This window comes from Cyclopterus lumpus, chromosome 8, assembly GCF_009769545.1.
Source record: "Cyclopterus lumpus isolate fCycLum1 chromosome 8, fCycLum1.pri, whole genome shotgun sequence".
In the NCBI taxonomy this organism is placed as follows: Eukaryota; Metazoa; Chordata; class Actinopteri; order Perciformes; family Cyclopteridae; genus Cyclopterus; species Cyclopterus lumpus.
This window is the reverse complement of record NC_046973.1, coordinates 13,072,587-13,091,966: the sequence shown is the minus strand read 5'-3', so window position 1 is coordinate 13,091,966 and position 19,380 is coordinate 13,072,587. Positions and strand designations below refer to the sequence as shown.

Here is a 19,380-nt window from a genome sequence, read left to right as displayed (position 1 = left end):
TTAAAATGAGCTGTATTTGTATCGACCGCAACATTAAAGTTATGCATACAATAATGGATCAGTAATTATTTACCCTTTCTCACATGAGCCATTCTGAATTAGGAGTACTTTTACTTTGGTACTGAAAGTATATTTTGATGTTAATCAGTAAATTGTGAGATTGTGCAATCCCAAAACTCAAAAGATAATTAATTTACAAAGAAACAAAGATCACAGAATGCATTCCTTCTTTCAGATTTTATTTTATATCTATAGTTGTTGCACTCACACATCGACACAAAATACTTTTTTTTTTTTTTTTTAAATACTCGAAATTGTAATATTATATAGGTGAAGGCTTTAGATAAGCCCAATGGGTCTTTGGCCTCTTCCTGCACTGTGATAATATTTATCTGTGTTATCTGTGTTATGCTTGTTTATTTTTTAAAATGCGCAAAATAAACTAAACAAAGCTTAACGATTAATTGGTTGTGTGTAATTCATTATTTCTCACTGTACTAACCAATTTCAATTTATTTTGTTTGTTTTGGGTCTTTTCTGTTGATTTTAATAAACATTATTTAAATAAAAAAGGTTTACTTTCTTTCTGCCAGTTTGATTTCTGCAACTATATGTAGAGAGAAATAAAAACAAACAGCTGAGCTCCACTTCTCTAGCTGCAACAGTAGATGGCATCAGAGTGTGTGCGATCAGAACAAGCAATCCACACACACACACACACACACACACACACACACACGTGCGCACAAGCAGCCAACAACAAACACAGTTTCAAGATGCGATTGCTCCTTGTTCCAATAATTTGGTTTGATTCGGACCGAGCACTTGTTCCGATGAGGTGAGTGATCTGTTTACATCCATCATGTTGCAAACAGGAACTGCGGATTTTGCATACTTCTAATGATGCCAGTTTGCTTTAAAAACATATATAGCCACATAGCTCAAGTAGTTGCCACCAGCGAACAACATGGCGACATTATACTTCCTGTATACTTCCACAAAAAAAGCCCCTAAACGATGGCAACTGTAGTTCCAAAAGCACAATTATCCCACAAATGGACGCAACATTTTCAGATCCCTGACTGACTTTGAAAACTGTTTTCAGTTCATCATGTATCGAGGAAGTCAGCCAACTTGCACGAATGCTCGTCTGTCTCCATGTGTCAGCCCTCTGATAGCTGGGATCAGCTGTTCTTTTCTGTATTCCAACATGTGTAACTTCATTTCCAAAACAAAAAAAATCCCCCTGAGAAAACTAAATATATATAATGAGAAGTTCAACTCAACCCCGTCCTCTGGGGCTGCGGGGTCAGTGACGCTATACAGATCAATGTTATGTGCATCAACTGCAGATGGACCAGTTTGTACTCTCCAATGTGTACATAGGGATCCAGTCTGCCTGGAAACAGACAGGCTCGGCAATTTTACACCCCAGCCTATTTTTGTAGGATTCTGCTCGAAAAACATACCCAAACTTAAAAAGGGTGTATATCCTCTACCAGAAGGGCTATTTGAATAATGTTGGTGTTATAATAAAGTAAAAACTTGTGAGAATACTTCAGATGTGTAAATATCAGCCTATATGTTACTGGTTAAGATTAAATGAAGATGGCACACAGCACAAAATAAAACAATTACAGGTTTGCCTTGTAAAAAACACTTATTATTATGATTATCTCTTTGAAATTATGCAGCTAGTAGTTTTTTTCTCCTCAGCGCAATATATGAACAATATATGAACAGTATCTCTGCAAAGGTTGACTTTGAAAAAGTGAAGCAGAATAGAATTAGAGCCTTGTTAGTAAAGACAGTTTAGGCGAGATCTCAAAAATGGGCATTTGGGCACATTTGGCACCATCTGTGCCATTTGAGTTTTCTCATGTACCAGACTATATATCTCACATTTATATTACTAATGGGGTTCAATACATGCAAATACAGCATAAAAAAAATTGTATTAGTAGTAAAAAAAATTGTTTTTTGAAATTTGCACACTGTATTGTGATGAAGCGATTTGTGTTACTGTGTTCTTTTGCTTGTATCACGGTGGGGGTTGGGTGTAGAGGATTTTTAAAACTATGACTGGAATCTGTGTGGACTCCTCTTGCCTTTTGGTCTTTATGAATATGATACTTGAGTTCTTATTTTTACTATTGTGTGAGTTGTGTTTGGAGCATTTGAAAACGGCTTACTAATTATTGTAGCTTACGTTCTGCTGTTTAATTTGTGTGAAACATCATGATATTATTTTATTATTATCTTTATGGTTTTACCTGAAAACCCAGAGTCTCCTAATTAGGACCCTTATTTGGGGGCTGTGGGGTTTAAAAGGTTAAGAAATCATACACAGGTGTTACAAAACACACGCACGCATGCACGCACAAACACATCACATACATACTATTTAACCATCAAACACACACATACATTCAGTCTTCGTGAAACATGTTCTCCCAACACATTTTCCTGAACACACCAAGTCAAAGGCACGTGCACGCTTCTCGTCTGCCTCAGAGTAGATGCCTTGGATGGCGTCCACGCTGATTAGATGGAGAGAGGAAGCAGCACAGCATGATCAAAGATCTGTTTCCCTCCCTCCCTCCCTCTCCTTCCTCCCACTATATCACTTGCTCGAGCTCCGTAATCACATCGGCAAATCAACAGAGGAAGGAAGAAAAAAATTCTATATTTATAGTCAGCGCACACACAGAGCTGCAGCGGCCCAAAAGGATTCTCATTTCAGACTAATCTAATGCTTGACACTAAGCTTTGCTCGGGAGGGGGGCGCTATCACAAGTGCATGTCCGTGGATCTACAATAAACTTCATAGCGCAACTTATTTGCTATTGTGCGCAGTAAAAGAAGTCAAAGCATCTTCATGCTTGTCGAGGTCCATTTAGTCGCTCTTCTGAAGCTGTTAATTATGTAACTTTGTTGTACTTGTTACAGCAATCAATAAATCAAATGCTCCTACATAAAAAAAGGGCAACAATCTGGTATTTGTGGCTGTCGCAAAACTGTAATAACCCCCCCCCCCTCTTGCAAGAAAACTCAGGTGGACACACTGCAGCTATCTGATGGTGGGGAATAGCGTTGTAACAGTTGACATTTGGATGTTTACAGTTCGCTGGGTGCATGTTTAACATGAGCGGCCTCGAGATAATCCAGGACTGTACTGTACACAGTACACGCTGCATTATATCTGGAGCTAAAATCTGACAGGTCGGCGGGGGCTGCAAGTCGGACTTAGTGGGCGAAGCCAGGTCACAAAGATTAGGCCCTTCTGGGCTAAGATGATTTTATCAGTGCAAATGAGCTAATGACTGAGTCTGAGCATGTTTATTTAACCCGCGCCCGGGTCACACGGTGCACGGACGCTTAGGAAATGATGGCCCCATATAGAGACCAATGAGACCATAAAGCAGGGTGGACTTTGGGCCGCGGCCACCTTGTGATTGAGAGGTCGATATCACAGCGTTAACCGGCAGAAAAGTGGAAACATTTCTAAAAATGTCTAATTCAGCACTAGGCAACCAGTGTCCCATCTGGCATTAGTCAAAATGACTCCATCCGCTTCTCATAAGCGGTCTTTGATCGTATCGGAGCCGATGGAAGCGCACATTGATGTCATTTATCAAGCGGACAGAAAAACACAAATGAATGCCAATGATGCTCGGAATTCTCTGGATGGGTTGTTGGGTAACGGTTTGCTAATACGGTCACCATGACAACTCCATCAGGTGAAAAACTGTACATCAATGAAGCTCATCCCGCTGCTCCCCGGTGGCAAAAGAATATATTTATAGACGTCAGGGTTAAGCATCAAATCATCTCATGTCACCGAAATGAAAAATCTAATCATGGCTCGAGGTCAAGAAGCTCTTCCCAGATGTTTCAGCTGTATCGCTCACAATTTAGAGAAGAGTTTGTCAAGTTGTGATGGGAGCGCAGCGTTGCCATGGGGACTCTCATTTATTTATGCTCTGGGGGTTTCTACACCATCACAAAAGATCTGAAGGGATTCAATGTGAATATACGGACGTTCACCCTCCAGCACGAGGCAGGTGCAGCCGCCAATGGAGGGAGCGGGCGGATTCCAGACGTTTGTGGGATGGCGCAGCAGAACAACAGCGGCTATGTGTTTGAACGTCGTCTTTGAGTCATTACCGGCTACTTATTTTATGTTTCAAAATCGACACAGAACATAGAAAAACAGAGTGGGAACTTATTCCGTGCCCCGTGCCTCCTCATTCCAGCCCGTTCTCCTTCTCCCCGGCTCCCTTTGCGGCATTGCGTCCTCCGCTCCATTCTTTTATTTACAGTAATCATCCGCTCTGTGTGCTCATTGTTTTCCCCGCTCTCATTGACTATGTATGGCTGCCGTTTTCTCTGCCAGCGACTGCATTTACCAGCTGCGTGTGTGTCTGTGTGTCTGTGAAGTTGTTGGAAACCGAGGAATATTCTCCTTGGGGAAAGTTGATGTTCCACAATATTTATCCAGCTGAGTGTGAGTGGGCAGGTCGTCATGGTTGAAGAGCAACTGAACAGCTTGAAGACGCCCCCCTCCCCCACACACACACACACACACACAAACACTGTACCCCCCTCTCCTTGAAGGTCTGTCCTATTTGCTCCAGTGTTCCTCTATCTCTTCCACTGTACCATCTTACGGTCATCCAGAGCTAATAGAACCAGGGTTACATATACACAGGTATATTCATTCAAATTCCATTTATTTGTGAAAAAAAACTCTATGAAATAAAAAAGTGAAAAGCTGAAATATTGCATTCGTACGCCGGTGGTTGAAAAGTTGATGTATGGATGACAGCAAAGTGCAACAAAGTGCAAGGAAGTGTCAAATAAATCATGATGTGCATGTGACGCGAATGTCTTTTGACATTGAAGAGATGGAAAATGGCAGCGGACAGATACATCATGTCCGTGGGGAGCGATGAGGAGGACGTGACGTTCCTCGAATGAATACATGAAATTAACATAAATCTCCCCCCTCCCCCAGCTAGCTGCTTGTGTTACGCAGGATGCTGTATTCCAGCAGCCTTACAGAGAGACTTCACCTGCTTTCAACACAAGTTCATTTTTTCCCAAAGTAGGAAAGTAGTCTAAACTGATTAAAGAAATTAACAAATCTCGCATTTGAGAAGCTGAAGCATTTGGAAAAAAACAGACTATAAATCATATAGTCCAAAAAAAACAGCTGTTCCAAAGGTCATGAGGAGGACTCTCAATTTCAGCTTTGAAGCTTTGATCGGCTGATCATGTGTTGGACTGAAAGCTCCAGAACAGCTCCTGGCTTGCTTACTTATAGAGTACCTTTTGGAAAGTTTGAAACTTGCCTTAACAGTCACATAGTGATAACAGGGACTGTTGCTTCAGAACTTTGTGTTTGTACTCAAACCGAACAACGTTGCTGAGCAAACCTTTTTTCCAGGCAGACAAGAAGAAAAAGAAGAAGAAAAAGAACAAGAACAACAATAAGAACAACAAGAACAAGAAGAAGAACAACAAGAACAAGAACAAGAACAAGAACAAGAATAAGAAAAAGAACAACAAGAAGAACAACAAGAACAAGAACAAGAAAAAGAACAAGAACAAGAACAAGAAGAAGAAGAAGAAGAAGAAGAAGAAGAAGAACAAGAAAAAGAACAAGAGGAAGAGGAAGAGGAAGAAAAAGAACAAGAACAAGAAGAACAAGAAGAAGAAGGCTTTTATCCTTTCTCAAGAGGCAGACCATGGCAACCTAAGTGCGCCATCTGCCTTCACACACCACAACCGCTTTGTGCGACAGCAGCGAGCGCTCACACGCATCACGATCACGGCATCGCGTCGGTACGCTGCCAAGGCGCTCATTTCATAGTTAATAAATTAAACAAAAGTACGGAGGGTGGAAAGTTCTAGATCTGTGTTTGAATTCACACGGCGCTGCACACAGTTTAAACTCAGATTACAGCCTCGGCCCGTTTCCACCCGCCAGTCATGTGGCATCTTACGTCCTCATCTATTGGACATCTGCGTGCAAGTGTCATGATTAGTAGACATGAATTCTTGATTGACACATTGGATTCACTTTCCAGACCCGGAGGTCGCCTCCTGGTTTCTAAACTAGTTTACACAACTTTAGTTTTTTTAATGGATGTCAACGGGAATTATAGTGAGTGGGTTATATTTTTCCTTCAAATTTTGGCACCATTAAATACGCCAAATAGAGATATCGGCAGTTCCTGTTATCAATGTGCCCACAGATGTACAAACAACTACGATTTCCATAAAAGCACCCAATTCAAATGATGAGGAAATAAAGACTATTTCTATACATCATTTTTATGTCATTTGTAGTTTTAATGATGTATTAGCTGCTTAAAGTTAGTGTTAGGGCGTTAAACAGGTGATAATTCCCTCTTTAACATGTATTTTATATTGCTGTGAAAACTTCTTCAGACAGCTGGGTTTATTCAAGTTTCTCACCAAAAACAAAAAGTATTTAAAAAAAGATTACCGTCCAACACAGATTTTTTACCAAACACAGCTTGAACGCATCATAATGTAAGTCTATGCAACCTCTGCGCGTTAGCAGTACGGCTAACGCTACAAGCTTTCACAGCATAGTGTCATCAGCAAAAAGCACATTTTGAATGAGTATCGGCCGAGAACGGTCACTTCCTTTCCCACTGTGGTTGTTAGACTGTGTAATTATACCACATTTCACATGCGTGTGTGATGATGGATCAGCAGCGGTCTCGCCATAAATCACTCTTCTGGAAAAAAAAAAAAAGCTTTTTTCTTTTGCAATGGACATTAGAAGACAAAAACATATAGTAGCAGCTAAAATGCATTACTTGAATACACTATTATGGTGTATCAAAATGTGGCGTTTCATAGGTTTTTATGTTGAAAACTGTATTTTTCATAGATTGTATAAAAGAAATGTTGGGGGAATATACAGTAAATAATCCATAGTTGCTGGTTTAATTTAGAAAATAAAGTGATTTGGGCTGATTTGGTTGCAAAGACATATGTATTCCCTCACACCCAGCGGCCTGAGGCATTGCGTGGACACAGATGTGTATTGAACACACTGAACGTTTCACTTCTTCTATATAAATTTGACATTCTTTCTTCTGTTTAAGTGAACAATATTAAAGCAACATACAAGGCTGCGCTGTGAACGCACACACGGAGTGTAAGGGCAAACATCGCTATATATACACTGTATATATATATTTATATGCATTAAGTCAAACATTAAAGAAACTGGCCCGTGAAGCCAAACACAAAACCGCTGTTCTTTCTCAAATCAAAGCGCCACAGCTTTCTCCCCCTTCTGTCTCCATATCTCTGCACTCTCTCATCCTCCACTCCTCTTTCTCCCCCCCCCTTCTCTCCCTCTGTAACGATCAGCCGCGCTGCCAAGAATGTGAGTCTTCCACGGTTGACCTTCCTTTCGCCTCCCCTCTCCTGTTTGTGTGGATGTGTTAGAATGACTGCGCCCCCACACACACGCACACACACACACACACACACACACACACACACACACACACACACATCTCTCCGTCCACCGTTGGTGTTATTCATTCAGCATAAGCTGCAGCTGTATAATTGACCCTGCTGTAGGAACAATCATAATCTGATACCCGCTCTTGTTGCCCAGGCAGGAACAAAAAGAGGGAGGCGCAACCAGCTGACTGGCAATTCTTTATTTGATTTTTTTGTTTCATTTTTCTGCAGCGCTTTTACAGTTTTAGATCGTTTCACTAACTAAAATCTGTTGTTGTTGCCATCCGTCCGTCAAAAAGAAAAGCTTGGAGTGAAGAATTTGATGTTAATTCACGTTGCCACTTGTTTCAGTGCTCGTGTTTACAGCACTCGCTTGCACGGCTCTGTAGTTGGCAGGTTGACAGGCAGACACTATTTTGAGCTTTTCTTAAAAGGCCCAAATGGGATCCATTAGCAGAAGTGGAATATAATATTCACAACAATTAGTTTAGAATCACCTGAAACTAAGAAGAGTATTGGAAGCTTAGAATGAGCCCTGGTCACCTATAAAGAAGCAGCCATGTTTCTACAGTAGCCCAGAACGGACAAAACACAGATTCTGGAGAAGGCATTTTGCTACCGTAGTTCTTAATATGGTTGGGCGATATGACAAAATATACCGTTCTCATGTAGAAATAAGTCCGCCTGGCAGAGATTTGGCGATTTAAAAAAATCACAATGCCTCGCTTTGAAATAATTTGAAAGGTGAAATAAATGATGGCAATAAAACAAATCCTTTTCCCCTTCTCTGTGGCCCTTCGCCTCCACAGACTTCCTGTTTGTTTGCGTAATGGCGACGCCAGGGGGGCAGCATACTGTGGCTTAATAACATGTGGGCATTAGGAAGCCGTAGAACCAGACAACCTGGAGCGCGTGGCAGTCACAACTTCCACAGGTCAACTAAATCATCACATTCTGCCAATGCACATTCTCCCTGTCGCATCTTTAACCAAATCTCATAAGGAGTTCTATGACCCCGAGGACACGGCGTTGGTGGTGGAGATAAAAACCCGGGACTTCTCCGTCATTGGATGGACTTAATAATCTCGAGACCAGCCTTCCTTCCTCTGACCTCCCCCCTCTACTAATCCTTTTCTTATATATAACCTGCTACGACCTCTCTGAGCTCCTCCCCCAGCCAATCTAGTTATGATATTATCAGTTTAAGTCACTTGGAAAATACCAACGGTATTGGAATTGCAAAATGAAGCCGGAGCGAACCTGAATCCCAACACCGTATTTTTCTGAGCTTCTCTTATTGACCTTTCCATCTTCAGCGCGTGGTCCAGCTGCTATCGGATGTATGCGTCTTGTGGATGGAGGAATTGAAACCCAAGACAACGTTAATGTGTTTAGTCCCATTTAGAACGGGGTGCACGTCAGCCTCTTGTGGCCAAAGTTAGTATGACACAGATAAAACAAAAAAGTAAGGAATTAAGAAAGATTATCCTGGAAATGTTCTTTCCAACTGTTCCTAAATCATAAAAACAGTAGAGAAAACTATTTAGATCATTAGGAGAAAATGGATCATCAGAATTTTCCCCTGAGTGCTTCCGTACTTTCTTATTATTATTGCGCATGGAAAGTGTGTGGTGTAAACCTACAAATGATTTCATGCAGTTTCCAAATACTGTAAATCATTTCAACTTATGTCTGCGTCCTACTTTCACACCCTGCCTATACGGTCTTCTGCTTTACAGATTGTAAACAGCGGCCATCTGTTAGCTCGTAAATCTGTCCAGCGGAAGACAACTGCGGGGTACGTTTCATACGTCATCTCTTTATGTTAAAGGTTTGTTTCGTTTCTGCAATATGCAGTATATATTTCAAATAATGTTTCATGTTCAGCTCTGTCGAGTCAGTATTTATCTGCCCCCTTGCCTTGACTAATGTAATTAATCCTGTAATGAATATATTCCGTTGCCTTAACTTTATGCGAGTTAGCTGCCGTTCAGGTTTAAGAAAAGGGGGGGTGGAGGGGGTTTAGGTAGCAATATGTCATATTTTGTAGGGATTATTTCTCAAGAGATTTCCATTTCTGAAATGAAAAAGCTTCATTATGCAAAGTTAAATAAAGACTTAAGAGAAAACTGCTAGAAAACCAAATTAAAGCTTTGTGTTAATTGTGATGGATCACCCAGCTTGGGCAAATTAAATTAAAGGGTTGGAAGTTGTTTGTCATAATTTGCAAGAATAGAGAGCAGCTTTTTGTAAAGGGAGGGAGAAAAAAAATGCTACCATGCGATGATCTGTGTGCAGACACACCAAGAGAATACTAAACAGGTGATTTGATGAGAAGAGGATTTAACTTCTAATTTCTAGACAAAACTAAATCATGAGCACAACCAAAAGGTTCTCTCACTTGAACCGGAACATTTAAATAACCCTGGATGCAAGCTGGTGTTTGGACTACAACTTTGACAAGTCCGCTGGCATTTAGCTCTTGTTGAACAAATGTATGTCTTATGTACACACTTATACAACAAACTGATTTAACTTTCCCCTCATTATATTTAATTTTGGACGAACAAAATACAGCTTCTGTATCCGAGTGCCGTGAACAAGAATCTACAACATGCCGACTCAGCTGGAAATGTTTCCGGGCTTTTCAGCCGTCTCACGGCACTAACAATAGCTAAATTAGCTAGCTAGCTAAAACTAGAAAACTAAAAATTAGACGCCTTTTTTTTCTTGATTCAAAAACTGATTATGAGTTCAGGTGTAATCTGTCATCATTGTCATTGGCCATTTGCTCAGAGTATCCGTGATAATAAATCCAGGTGGAGCAACAGTAACTAAGGGGAGCGGTGCTGAGCGACCAGTCAGACGTGAAATAGCCTCAAACACACATTTAGCATTCCTTCTGCAATTTCTTGCAGGCTTACATTAATGTTGGTACCGACCTCTCCAGTAAACTCCAATTATGCGGTTTACCGTGTTTCCATTAATAAGATTAAAGAAAAACTTTAATCCAAAGAGCTAATGGGCATTAAGCACACATTAGTCAAATGATATGATATTATAAGTCATGTATGAAAACATTTATTGAAAGTAAACTTTAGGTGATGTATGTCAAACACAGTATTGATAGTGTGTGTTCATCCGGTTTGCGTCAGTGTCAGCACACACGGGCCGTCATATGTCTTTATATTGCATTGATTGAGAGCAGCAGGTTGACAGATGCAGCAGGTTGACAGATGCGAGGGGGGCCACTGAATTGGACATGTGACACTGCAGGAATCGGCAGGCAGAAGATTGACCGATCCAGGCTCAGGCTGCTACGGTTGCTTGACATTTAGCTTTTTCAGACACTTGTCCCTTGGGCAAGTAGGTGAAGTGTTTCACTCAGCCAAAAGCCCAAAATGGAAAATATAGATCTATTAATATATAAATAAAATCAATTTAAAGATTTTAACAAAAACTAAAAAAACTTTGTTAGCCTGCTTCATTTCTAAAGCGCTAAGTTGCTAGCAGGAGAGACCCAGACTGACTGCTGAACCCAAATCATTAGGTGACTCTCATTCCCAGGGTACAAAAGTTCACGGTCAAAGTCGAGATTAAATAACACAAATGCCTTTTGAACCCTTTAAGATCACATCACTGAGCCTATTTAACAATATGAAAGGAAGCCACTCCCTCATGAGTATCATTACTCATTGACTGGCTGTTTTCCACATTTCAGCACTGATACCAAAGCAAGCGCGATTCATTTAACCATAGACCATAATGATTATTATTTTATAGTTTCGATTGCAGCCATTTCACCATGTTGCTTCAGTGGTTTGCGGCATCGCAGCAGTATCTCTGGACACTAAATAAACACTAGCATTTGAATGAACTACTTGAATACTTCTGGTTTATAGATTTTTGCTGTATTCACATAAAAATAATAAAAATAATCTTATTGCCACATGTTGTATACATACTGTATTGACAGCATGTCAGGTCCTGTACAATAACTAGCTACCCTAGCTGCGTAGTCATACCAACCCGGATAACGCTAGGATTTAGATTCCCGACATTTAACCGCGACTCGTGATTTGCAAAACTGCAGCAATTGAACTCCCCTGCATATCTGCGTAAACAACCTCTGCCCTGGTGCACATAGCAGTAGTGAATGCTTCTGAGCAACAACATTTGTATATTTATAGCATATGTTGCAGGCTTTGCATTGCTACTGCGTCCTGCAGTCTGTGCCCGAGGATTAGAAAAAGACTAATGGAGATTATGTAGTCTCATCGCTTGAACAATTCATAGCTACCAGTCACACATGAGCCCGAAATCAACGGTATTGATAGTCTCCCATCCGGCAAACTCTTGTCAATCAATGTGGAGTTTTTGTGGACACACTGATCAGCATTGGGGTTACCTATCACTGCCAACAGGAAAGTGTTGTGGACCGTCAATGTGCAGACTCGCTGTTTTTTCCCCCTTTCTTTTTACTTGTTTTCAAGTGAAATAATTGGAATAAATGGAATTGAGGCCAACCAGATCCAACAGAGGTGTTGTGGGTGGGACCCAGTTTGGCAAAGGAGAATGGGGGATAAATGGTTGCAAAGCTGATCTGAGACCTTATTAGAGACATACTGACTGAATGTGGAACAGTATTAAAAACCTGTCACATTAAATCTTCTTTAATTCAATGTCGTATGGCAATTGGGTGAAAATATCTTTTATCGCCACGATATCAGAAATAATCCATGTCATTTTACTGCATAGTGTTAAAAGGTGGTAGTGAACCCGTAATATGAGATTCTACCAGTATTTCTTGTTTTGTAGAGACAGAGAGAGTCAACTTGAAAATCGAGTGAAGGTCAACCATTAGTGCTGATTAAAACACACACATATAAATGGGATAATTGGACACAGGGGATTCAGTGGGTGATTGGGTAATAAAAAAAGTATACAAAATGGACCTAGACCTTGGTGTGTGTTATTCTTGCATTTCATCATTCCTACTTAACTAGTGGCTGCCATCTCGGGGTATTCTCGCTTCATTGACATTAATCTTGGGCGACAGTAAAACACGAGCAAAAGAGGGGGAATGAATGATGTGATAAAAATAGTCCTGGGGTAAATTATAATCACAAGCCCGCTTTTCGTGTGCAAAGGTCACAGACATCTAATACGTTAAAAGTAAAAAAATTGTAAAAGATTCTTCGATTTGAATTGGCCTACAGTCAGCTATTACTAATTTAACTCTCGTACTGTCTCTGTCACAATGTGGACCTGACAAAATTGCAAGAAACTGTACGTACTGGATGTACAGATGTTTAAAGACACAGCTGTTATTTGCAATGGTCCAATGGTCAAGTGAAACAGTGCAAAAAAGAAAAGAAAAGCGCCTTTTTTATGAGGCTGACGTATGTTAAAGCAAAGGGATATCATGCATGTTTTAACAAGGACGTTCTGGTCAATGAGGAGACAGAGGAGGGGGATACATGGAAAGGGAGCGTTAATTAAAAACATTCCAAATTGCCCTGTTCTCAACTACCAGTTAAATAGGTAATTAAGCCAGCTTAATTATAAAATGTACAACCCAAGGAAAAGAAATGACACAGGCATTAGCAGGACTGCAAAACAAGAGAGAAGGCTGCAGTGGTGTGTGTTTTATTTTATTTTTTTAAAGAAATGTACACAACTGGGGGTTCCGTGTCTTGCTCAAGGACACTTCGACATGTAACTATGGGGAGAGCGGGGAATCAAACTGGGTACCTTGTGGTTACGGGACAAACACTCTCCCCCATGAGCCACAGCCGACCCCAAGCAGGGTGACGGTATGGGTAGGAGATCAAACACAAACCACGGGCTTCAGGTTGAAAGCCCATCAAAGCACCTGCATATACTCAACCAGCCAATGCAGCGGCTCACAGGTCGACGCTGCATGTTCACAAACCACTGCAGTGGGATGGTGAAGGAAGACTTCTCAGGGCCAATGTCGCTCTGAAAGGGGCCCAACGCTCGCTGACTAAACACATCTGCTAAACCAACTAATTGGAACACACTACTGACCACTCCAAAACACCAGGTACCCCTTCCCCAGCTCAGCAGGGGCCCATGCCTTACAACCACCTATCCCAGAGCCCCTCCCCCAATCCCACCCCCCACCACAATGACAACAACGTCAACAGGCTGTTAAAAAGTCAGAAGCCCCGCGAAGCAGCCGGCCCAGACTCCGTCTCTCCCTCCACCCTGAAGCACTGTGCTGATCAGCTATCTCCGGTGATCACAGACATGTTCAACAACCTCCTGGAGACAAGCCTGCTTCAAGACGTCCGTCCCCCGAAAAACGACTACAGACTACAAACACGTGTCCCGTCCCACCTCAAAACCCTCACCGACCCTGGACCCCCTGCAGTTCGCCTACAGAGCCAACAGGTCTGTAGACGACGCAATTAACATGGCCCTTCACTTCATCCTCCAGCATCTGGACTCATCAGGAACCGAGGCCAGGATCCTGTTTGTAGACTTCAGCTCTGCCTTCAACACCATCACCTCATCTCTGCTGCAGGATGAGCTCTCCCCGCTGCACGTGCCATACATCCCCTGCAAGTGGATCACAGACTTCCTGTCCGACAGGAAGCAGCATGCAAAGCCAGGGGAACAGGTATTATTCTCTCTCTTTGCAAAAGCACGATCACTCTTTGATTTAAGTGTATTTTTATAAAAGATTTTTCCTTTCAGTAAAGACCCAGAGTTAAGCTTGAATTGGCAAACAGACCTAACAGCAAACCTCGTCCAAAGTTCAAACAATCCAGCTCCCAGCAGCTTCATAATTAACCCGCTGTATCACTTATATCTTTACACACTCGGTCAGTTTTGATCGATGGCGACATCATTCAATTTAATAGTCAATTCAGTAAATTAGGAACTGTAAGATAAATGTAGGGAAGCTCTACATATTTTTGACAAACCTGTACTCAGCCAAACATCACATCATACAAACTGGAGGTTAAGAATCAAACTGAAACATAAAACTACAACTACAAAGTACAGCTGGGTATAATTCATGTTTCATACACTCAAAGAAGTTTTGTATGTTTCATCTCCCCCAGTGGAGAGATATCTCACACAGCATGATTGCAGTAATAGTCTCCGAGCGCCCGGTGATGACTCATTCGTCGCTCGTGTACCTGTGCACACAAACGGGATAATCAGATCTCTCCCTCTCCCTCTCCCTCTCCCCCTCTCTTCTATGGCCCCATGTGTCCTTTAATGCGGCAGCCAAACAACTGGGCCACTTCCCAATGCATATGTGACCACATACTCACTTCACTGAGCCATCTGATTGGTAGGTCAATGCTTCTTAAACATGACCTGAGCCAAAAGAGAGCGAGAGAAAGAGAGAAACACACAGCGGCCGATCTGATTGGTCGATGTGGGACATGCGCTCTGCGTGCATTACTGTGTGTCTGAGCCAAAGGTGGCTTCGGGAAGGGTGCGCGTTGCCGTGGCAACACGAAGCAAAGGGGCGGGGATTAAGTTGTGGTTGCCGCGATGTGAGCAGACTGTCAATGACGGATGGTGATGCTTGTGGAACTCCTGCTAATTGACTGAGGACAGAGGGTTTTTGATGTAAGACATGTAATGCTGCCGGAGTCACATCCATCTCAGCCGCTCACATGTTATTCCCTCGGTTCCCCCCTCCCCATTCTCCACCATCTACCTCTAATCCGTCTCTCTGAAATCTCTACATCCCTCATTCACACTCTTCCTTTACTCCCTTTCCTTCCCACGTTGTCAGACAAGGAACAGCGTGTCCTGTTGTTTGAATAAAATATAATTTCAGAGAACAGAGTTAATACTGCGTTTAATTCAATTCGATTCAATTTATTTTGTATAGCCCAGAACACAAATTTGACTCAGAGGGCTTTATAATCTGTACACATACTACATCCCTGTCCCAGGACCTCACATCGGATCAGGAAAAACTAAAAAAAACTGAAAAAACCCTTTCACAGGGAAAAAAGGGAAGAAACCTTCAGGAGAGCAACAGAGGAGGATCCCTCTCCCCGGATGGACAGAAGCAATAGATGTCATGTGTACAGATGAACAGCGTTACAAAGTTACGTTTATTGTAATCAAACATGGAAGTTGATTTTTGGAAGTCTAGGTCGTGATTTTTTTGTGTGCAAAATGCAAGTTTATCAGGTTTGAAAGGAATTCACTAAATGATGGACGGCGGTAACATTCCCTGTTTCATCTGTGTGATTATTCCGTTGCAGGTACAACATGAAGGCCGTTGCGGATGCAGTTAGGAGGAGGGTTTAATGTGACAGCAGCTGCGCTAACTAGATGGGAAATCAGGGTTGGCAGATATACCAAAATATGATTAACAGCGTTTCCCACACAATGAGATTTTACGTGGGGTTCATGCTATTAGCTCATTCTGCTACTATATATATATATATATATATTATCCCAGGCAAATAACATCTGCTACGAAATAAAAGGTACAACAAAGTATTTCATAATCCCCAAGCCAAAAGAAATCAACATAAATGGAGGTAATTTCTCTAAAGAGTACATCTTTAATGTCCTTGTAGACATTGGTTAGTTGTCATAATTAGCGTATGAATTCTTGAGTTACGGACAAAAAATGTGTAGTCACAATGACCTTTGACCACTAAAATATAATCAGTTCCACATTGAATCCAAGTGGAAGTTTGTGCCAAATTTACAGAAATTCCCTTTGGCTGTTCACGAGATACCGCACGACGCAAAACCATCATGCCGCTGGCGTGGAGGAATTAAAATGTCCTCATGGTGACGGAAATCCATCTGACAGTTATATATTTCCGTCTTTACCAAAGCGGTGATGGTAAATGGACTTTCATTTGCATAACCACTCAAAGAGCTTTACGCCAAAGGTCGTCATTCACCCGTTCACACACAGATGGCACGGGCGACCATATTGGGAGCAATTTGGGGTTAAGTGTCTTGTCCCCGGACACGTGGACTGGAGGACCTGGGGATCGAAAACCGCCAATCTTCCGATTGGACGACAACCCTCTAAGCTCTCTGCCATCTTTGTGCTCGTCAAACCGCATTTACCACGGGCATTAATCAACCCGAATCTTATATCATATGCAGCTACAAACTTCCCGGAGACTTTTATCACAAACCAAGTGTTCTTCTGACTGAGGTTTCCTTGCCGAGATGTACGAGTTCTTGCAGGGGTTAATGACCTTTACTACAAAGCTGTCCGTCTCCACTCTGTATCATCTAATAAGGCAGAAATGACATTTAAATGTCAGTTTGTGATTCAAAGACCTGAAACGATAAGAGATGGAAAATCTCTTCTTTTGTCCTCCTTCTTGTAATCATTAATATATAATGGCAAAGGATGAGAGCATGGACGAAAAACGTTTTTATTCTTTACACCCTAAAGCATGCAGAACCTTCTGTTGTTGAGAAGAAGAAACCTGTGAGGAAAAGCATGCCGATAAACAAGCATGTAAAGTAATAAAGAGATAGGGAACTCACCGCTGCATTCTTCTCTGTACTGAACGTTGTCCCCCGTCACACAATACGGATCGTGGTAACTTTTCGACGGTTCACAATGCTCTGGTTTTCATCTGCCAGAGAGTTCTTTATATATTTTGCTGTTACGGCCCCCTTAAGAACGTCTCCTGCTCCGTGGGTGGATTAACTTCTCTTGAGGCTTCATGTGGGAGACACACAAGGCAAATGGGGAACTTCTGAGCCTCTCCTGTGATCTTCCCCAGAGGCCTCTTGGGCAATGGCTGATTTATGCTACCGCTTGGATCACGAGGCTTGTGTATGATGCGACTTTGCTGGGGAAGCCGATAAAATAAAATTGTCTGCCGGGGCAGCGCTCCTGAGTCTCTCTCGCTTTCTCTCCACCCTGCTTCTCTGGAGGCCTCCCTGGCTACTGTTGCTATACTACTGCCTCTAAGGCAAATGGAAGATGCTAAAGGAGAATCTTCTACTGGGTAGACTGAAGCACCGGGCTTGTGAGCGCGAGTTACCTGGGTTTGAGCACCAGGATAGTGAATGCTGTTGCTGAAAAGTTCCCTTCGGTTTCCTTGAGTGAGGGTCGCTGAGGTATATAGTTTCCTGCCGAGTGTATTGCACAGAAGGGTGAGGCTATTGTGAGTGCGTAGCTGGCTTTCTGGCAACAGCACCCCCTTCCCTCCGTCCAGTAATAACCAACCCAGGCTACAAGTGTGGATCAGTACAATTCAGGCAGTGAGCAGGTCTGAGCTGGCGAGTGGCAAGAGGTCCGAGGTCGTTGCTGGTCGTCACGGCTGCAGTGAGAGCTCGAGAGGCAATACAGGTTGTCATGGTAACAGCAGCGAGAGGTCACAGGTGTGTTTCTGCCCTGTGTTCCAGTCACTGTGGTTGGCCGTTTCGGTGGAGGAGGTAGGCAGTGGGAGAGAAAATCCCTGAGGTAAATGGATGCACGAAGACACGAAAAAGAGGAATAGATAACGAATAATAACTTGCTTTCACTTTTCCCATCTCTATTTCTCTGGGAGGTAGAAAAAAGGAGAGGTCGTTCTCTCTGATTTGATCAGAGGAAGAGGAGAGGACGGGCGGGAGGTAAAGCAGTGCTGTGGCAGTCTTGAGGTCTATTCTTCCATCTTGTGTCTTTTGTAAAAGAATGCTGGTGGTTTCCCCGAGTCCATCTGAAGAAGAATTCGACGCTTGTCCCCGCCTCTGAACATACACAGGTAGGTTTCTTCAGGGGCTCCACCTGTGGGAGATATAAACACAGAGACAGGTTAGCATCTTTGACCACGGCACTTGTTAACCACCAGTTATTTTTGTCATCGGCGAGTTTTGGGGCTCAGTTTGGTCACTTTAGGACCCGACAAGTTCTCCAGACTTAACAACAAAGTAGTTCTTCATCGCCTTCAAAGTGACCCGCATAACTAATTATGCCGAACAAGCTGCTAGCCCAGGTAAAGGGGTTCAAGCATCTTGAGGCCTGCCTCCCGATTGAGGGGTTAGATGAAGTGCAAGGCAGGAGACCCACGGGAAAGACCCAGAACCTGGAGGGTACTACATATCCCATCTGACCAGGGATACCTCAGGTTCCCCCGGCGGGATATGGAGGATGCAGCGAGGGAAAAGGACAAATAGAGAATTTTAACATGGGTGCTTCTTTTATCATACTCTCGAGTCATGAGGCAAGCTGTGTGTTGGTCTTCATGAGTGGTAAAGCACTTACTGTGGGGCTGAGGAAAAACAATCTTGGTTCAGAACATCTGTCAAGCCGTGATGGCTCTTGGATGTAATTACATGCTAATGGTGGATTTCTATGACATGTGCATGCTGTCAAAAGACATGCAGGCTATGTTGCACAAGAAAAGTGATTCACAATGATAAAACAACAGTGTGGATTGCTGTGGTGTTCCCACACGCCACAATGGCTCTGTAGGGGCGATGGAGGCGAATACTCAATTGCACTGAGTTCATTCTGAAACAACAAAAGCTACAGTTCTTGCTCAGTATGCAAATCGGCTACGGGGTGGGAACATCTATTGTTGGCAACCCACATTTAAATGCACAAAATGTACAGACACATACACACTGTTAGTCTTCCTCCATCTGTGCAAGCTGCTCTTGGGTTTGGACACACACACACACACACCTCGTTATAGCTATGTTCATCGTCAAGTGGAGGCAACCAACAGAATCGAGGTCCGTCCACCATTTCAAGTACATTTCAAAAACAAGACTTGCAGTCAACCCATTTATCTGAATGCCTTCCATTTGCCTGGCTGAGCTTCAAGCCCTCTTAACCCCGTGACCACCACTCGTCCATACATTAACAGTAAATAGGTCCGGCAGGTGCAT

At 42.5% G+C, this 19,380-nt stretch overlaps 1 protein-coding gene across 1 annotated transcript in view; it reads right to left on the bottom strand.

Moving 5' to 3' along the window:
• The window catches only part of LOC117734510 (thyroid hormone receptor alpha), a 69,712-nt gene that overhangs the window by 23,460 nt on the left and 26,872 nt on the right, over positions 1–19,380 (bottom strand). Inside the window, exon 3 of the mRNA XM_034538562.1 lies at positions 17,041–18,274. The gene's annotated coding sequence lies outside the window, so the exon portion shown is untranslated. The remainder of the gene's footprint in view (positions 1–17,040; positions 18,275–19,380) is intronic.